Source organism: Chlorocebus sabaeus, chromosome 22 (assembly GCF_047675955.1).
Source record: "Chlorocebus sabaeus isolate Y175 chromosome 22, mChlSab1.0.hap1, whole genome shotgun sequence".
Lineage (NCBI taxonomy): Eukaryota > Metazoa > Chordata > Mammalia > Primates > Cercopithecidae > Chlorocebus > Chlorocebus sabaeus.
The window spans coordinates 47,571,046-47,576,632 of record NC_132925.1 but is presented as its reverse complement, the minus strand read 5'-3'; the positions used below and the strand labels follow the sequence as shown (position 1 = coordinate 47,576,632).

Sequence of the window (5,587 nt, the reverse complement as noted above, 5' to 3'; positions counted from 1 at the left end):
AAAAAAAAAAAAAAAAAAGAAGGAGAGAGGCAGGAGGATCAGAAGCAGAAAGATGACACCATAAGAAAGACTCAACTGGCCATTCCATTTTTGGCTTTGAAGGTGAAAAGGGGACTTGAGTCCAGGCATGTGGGCAGCCTGGAGAAGATGAGAAAATGGATTCTCCCCCAGAATCCCCGGAAAGGCATGCGGCCCTAACAACATGTTCGTTTTAGCCCAGTGAGACCCACTTTGGACTTCTGGCCTCCAAAACTGTAAGATTATTGATTTGAGTTGTTTTAAGCCACTAAATCTGTTGTGACAGCAATAGGAAACCAATACAAACATTTAACTGGAGTGTCAAATCTATGTTTGTATTTATTGATTAAATGGATGGCTCCTCCTAATTCCACCCCACCTCATCATAGCTCTGCAGGGTCTTTACCAGGCTTATTCCACATCCTAGACCCAGGACCACAGTTTGACAGTTAAGATCTTCACCGGAAGAGACCTCAATGCCTGCCCTCTTGTCAAACCGGTTGCATTCGTCCAGGCTCCCCTGATTGACCTCTGACCCCACTACCATGTGCTTTAGACAGGGCCCATGGGAGACCCAGGCTGCCCACGTTCCCAGGCAGACTTGGAGTCAGCGGATATGGCCAGGTTTACCCATTGCAGTGGGATGTGCCTGCTGAAATGGAAACACTGCTCCCAGCAGAGGACTTTATGCTGGGAGGCATGGGCTTTGCCCTTGCTAACCTGACCTCTGTCCCCAGCCCAGCTTCCCATCTCTAGGCCCCAAAGCAGTTCCTGTGAGTGCCCAACGGTACTGTTTCCATTTAAAAAGTATGGCAAGTACTCTCTTCAGCAGCACCTATACTAAAATTGGAATGAGACAGAGACAGTTAGCATGGCTCCTGGGCAAGGATGACACACAAAACAAAAATTAATTAAAAACATAATCATGAAGGGGGAAAAGCATTACAAAATCTACTGCTAAGGACAGGACACACAGAGAGAAGGCAACTATTAAGAAAAGAAAGTCAGGTGTGGGGGCTCATGCCTATAATCCCAGCACTTTGGGAGGTCGAGGCGGGTGGATTGCCTAAGGTCAGGAGTTCAAGACCAGCCTGACCAATATGGTGAAACCCTGACTCCACTAAAAATAAAAAATTAGCTGGGCGTCATGGTGGGTACCTGTAATCTCAGCTACTCAGGAGGCTGAGGCAGGAGAATCGCCTGATCTGGGGAGGCGGAGGTTGCCGTGAGCCGAGATCGTGCCACTACACTCCAGCCTGGGTGACAGAGCAGACTCCGTCTCAAAAAAAAAAGTAAAGAAAAGAAAAAAGTCCATATCTTCACACTCAAAGGTGCTGACACCATGTGTTATGCCCCTCCCCGTGCTAGAGTCCCTTGTTAAGATCTCATTTAATTATCTTAATTATCTTAATAATCCTGTGAATGTTGTCATCACCGTTTTACAGCAGAGGGAAATGAGAGGTAACTTGCTCAGAAAAAGCAGGATTTGAACCTGGGTCATTTTGTGAGGTAAAGGCTACCAGGCCACCTGGAGCATCAGGACAGACCCCTCTGTTCCCAGCTGAACCTTGGTTTATGTCAGATTTCCCCAACCTCAGTGATATGAAAAACCATCTTCAGAATTTCTGTGCTATCTAGGGAACACCTATGACTTAATTATCATTTTTCTTTCAATTGACCTGCTTTTTTTACTTAGTGAAGTATTTCCCCAAACATAGAAAACCATTATCGCTTACCAGAAATAGTCAGAAACCACAAAAATAAATACAATAAAAACAACAGTAGCCTTTCCAAAGAATCTTTAATAAAAAGGAAGTCTAGCAAGTACAGTCATGCGTCTCTTAATGCCAGGGATACTTTTTGAGAAATGTGTCTTTAAGTGATTTTGTCATTGCATGAACATCATAGAGTATACTTATACAAACCTAGATGGCATATATACTAGTACATGTACATTTTTTTAATCTGGAAAACTAAGTGTCCCATCATCTTTACTGAATATTGAATATCAATCATTTCCCCTACTTGATCTGAAATGCTAATATCAAGTTCCATATATCAGGTTTTTATATATGCTCCATGATAATCTTATGGGACCCCTGTCCTATATGTGCCCTGTCATTGACCAAAATGTTGTTATGGGATACATGACGGTATGAGGAAGGAATTAAAAGCACACTCCAGCACACTAAAACTTACTAAAATAAAACTAAAAAGGCAATAGTGTTCTCACTACATATATCAATGTTAGTTACTTTTATGACTTTGTACCACCTATAAGGTGTCAGCAAAATCATCTGTATCCCCTTTGACCCCAGAAGTCAGCCTAGGTCTGAAATAATAAGCATGCCCATTAGCTTACCAATAATTAGAAAGGTGGATAAGTCCAAATGCTGCTGAGGATGTGGGAGCAGTTGCAGGCAGTGTGCCTATAATCTAAAAGCCAGCAGCCCCAACCCTGAGTAAGCTTTGTTCTCAGGTCTATTAGCACACAAGGGTGAGGATGTTCATTGCAACTCTGTTGTAATTGCGGAGAGTTAGAGACAGTGGAATGTCTAACACTGGGAGGGGAATAAGATGTGGTGGATGCTTAGGGTGGGACTTGGACAACAGCAGGGATTGCCAATCTGGTGGGGAGCAATGAGAAATGGAGAGATTGTACACACACACACACACACACACACACACACACACACACACAACATACACATACATCACACCCTCGGTGTTGGGTGAAAAATGTAAGAAACAGAATGAGATCTGTAGTACAAGGTCATATATGTACTTGTTTATATAAATGAATGCCACTTATTTACCAGGGATAGAAAGCCACCCAGGACCTGGACCAAATGCATTAGAGTGGGCACCTCCATGGGGAAATGAAATCAGAGTGGAGATTAGGGGTGGAGAGGGGAAATATTTAAAATAAAATAAATCAAGAGAGCTTACTGGCCGGGCATAGTGGCTTAGGCCTGTAATCCCAGCACTTTGGGAGGCCGAAGCGGGCAGATTACTTGAGGTCAGGAGTTCAAGACCAGCCTGGCCAACATGGTAAAACCCCGTCTCTACTAAAAATACAAAAAAATTAGCCAGGTGTGGTGGTGTGTGCCCATAATCCCAGTTACTCTGGAGGCTGAGGCAGGAGAATTGCTTGAACCCAGGAGGCAGAAGCTGCAGTGAGCCGAGATCACACCACTGTGCTATAGCCTGCATGACATAGCGAGACTCCTCAAAAAAAAAAAAAAGAGCTTACCACTGGCCCACTTACCCAAAATGATAGTGACTCATGAAACTGAAGGGAAGATGAACTCAATTCTCTGCATCTGAGATCCGGAAGAAAGAGAAAAATAAAATAGACATAGGCAAGGACCTATGAATGGGGTGATGTGGCTGCAGTGCAGGGTGTCAAAGGGGTGGGAGATGAGGCTGGAGTGATAGAGAGCCAGGCCATCCCCAGTGCTAGGTTGAGAATTTGCACTCTCTTCTGAAAACACAGGGAGTTGTTGAAAGTTGCTAAGCAGGGGAATGATCTAGTGGGGTGGTCTCTCTGGTGGCCAGGAGGGAGGAGGGTGAGAGAAGGGGTGGAGCCTCCAAGCGAGTAGACCATTTACTCATTGAACAAATATTTTCTGAGCATCTTATATGTGCCCGACACAGGCCTGGAAACTGGGGGTTCCGCAATGAAAAGAACAAACAAGAATCCCTACCTTGGTACACACCCAGTTATGGTAGGGAAGGCAGGCAATAAATAAGCAATAGTGTATAGTGTATGTTATGTGGTGATGAATGCTGTGGGAACAACTAAGATGGGGGAAGGGGAAAAGCTGGTTTGGGTAAGCAGGAAGTTTCAATTGCAAATGTGGCCAGGGAAGGTCTCCCCTGGAGAGAATCCTGAAGAAAGTGAGGAGTGATTATATAGTAATTACCGGGGGAGAAATGCTGAGGCCTGATCAAGGGATAGGGCACCAAGCCACTGACTGGAGCACTGGGCCCTGTAGGTTTCAAAATGTTCTAGAATCACATGGGAAGGTGGTGCCACCTAGGTTTCCACACATGACTCCACATTGAATCTGCAAAATATCAGTTGCTCTTGTTACAGTATCTAGCCCCCTCAGGTGGGAATTTTAAAATCATTCCTTGCCAGCACCAACTATTCTTTTGGTTTTGTTTTGTTTTGTGTTTTGAGACAGGGTCTTGCTCTGTCACCCAGGCTGGAGTGCAGCGGCACGATCATGGCTCATTGTAGCCTCCGCCTCCCGCACTCAAGCCAGCTTCCCACCTCAGCTTCCTCAACAGCTGAGACTACAGGTGCATACCACCACACCCGCCTCATTAAGAAAAAAAAAATTGTAGAGACGGGGTATCACCCTATTGCCCAGACTGAAAACCAACTATTCTTGTTACCTCTTTAGAGAGCTCTTTGAGGTTATCCTATTGGAAGTAGCCTCCCATCCCCGCTGTCCTCTGTCGCAGCATCCTGCTGTGGAGTCTTCTGGTGTCACCAGTTGGAACAACCTGCTTAGTTGCTTACATGTTAATAAATCCTCTCCCTCACTTGAAGGTAAACTCTGTGAGGTCTGTTGCTTCCTGCTGTATCCTCGAGGCCTAGAGGAATGTCCAGCTCATAGAAAGCACTTCATAAACATTTTTGAATGAATGGACAAACGTGTCTATAGCTCAGGCGTTGGGTCCAGGTAGAAGTTATGTGTGTGTTTGGGATTCCCTGATGAGGGGTGGTAGCTGAAAGCAGGGGCTGGGAGGTGCATGGGCTCAGGGAAAGTACCTAGAATGAAAAAGGAAGTGAGCCGAAGTCAGAATGTGGGGAAATGCTGAATGGTCAAGGGTGAGCCACAGGAAACATTAGTGAGAGAGCTGGAGAAGCCACAATCAGGGACCAGGCGCACCCCCGAAGCCAGGGAGTAGCCTTTGCCAGTGGCCTCCTCATTCTCCACTCTTCTTTCTTCCTTTCTGACAGAGCTCCATTTAGATTTTGGGAAGAGGTGTGCTCAGGTAAAAGCCTTTTCACACTCCCATCCTGCTTTGCCATTAGCGAGGGGTATGTGACCCAGTTCTGGACAGTGAGATGTAAGTGGGCATCACTGGTTGGGTTTCCTAGAAAGCCCCTTAGAGGGGACAGTCTTTGCTGGCCAGGATCTGCAGCATTTAGCCAGTGGCTCTTTCTCTGTCCTTATTTTTCCTGCCTGGGATGTGGAAGTGAAGCCTGGAGGTGCAGCAGCCATCCTTGAATCACGAGAACCAAAGCTGTATGCTAAGGGTGAGGGAGCATGAGACACAATCCCCTACTTGCTGAAGCTACTATGTGTCTTATTTTTTGTTACTTGAAGTCAAAAGCATTCCTAAATGACACCCTAAGTGAGTTGAGAGTTTCCCGATAGGGTTGGTGGTCAGTGGTGGTAAATGTTGCACAGAAATCCTATAAGCTTGGAAGATGTCTGGAGAATTTGGCTCTTGAGAAGTCAATTTTACCTTTTTTTAAAAAAAATTTCTGGTAAAATATATATAAAATCTTTTAAGCTATGGTTAAGTGTATTCAGTGGTATTAAGTACA

General features: G+C 45.1%; 1 non-coding gene across 1 annotated transcript; it reads left to right on the top strand.

Annotated features, from left to right (window-relative positions):
* The first annotated feature begins 834 nt into the window (after positions 1-834).
* LOC119625995 (U6 spliceosomal RNA) lies at positions 835-941 on the top strand. The gene has a single exon (XR_005242208.1). It is a non-coding gene; the product is annotated as a U6 spliceosomal RNA (small nuclear RNA).
* The last annotated feature ends 4,646 nt before the right edge of the window (positions 942-5,587 follow it).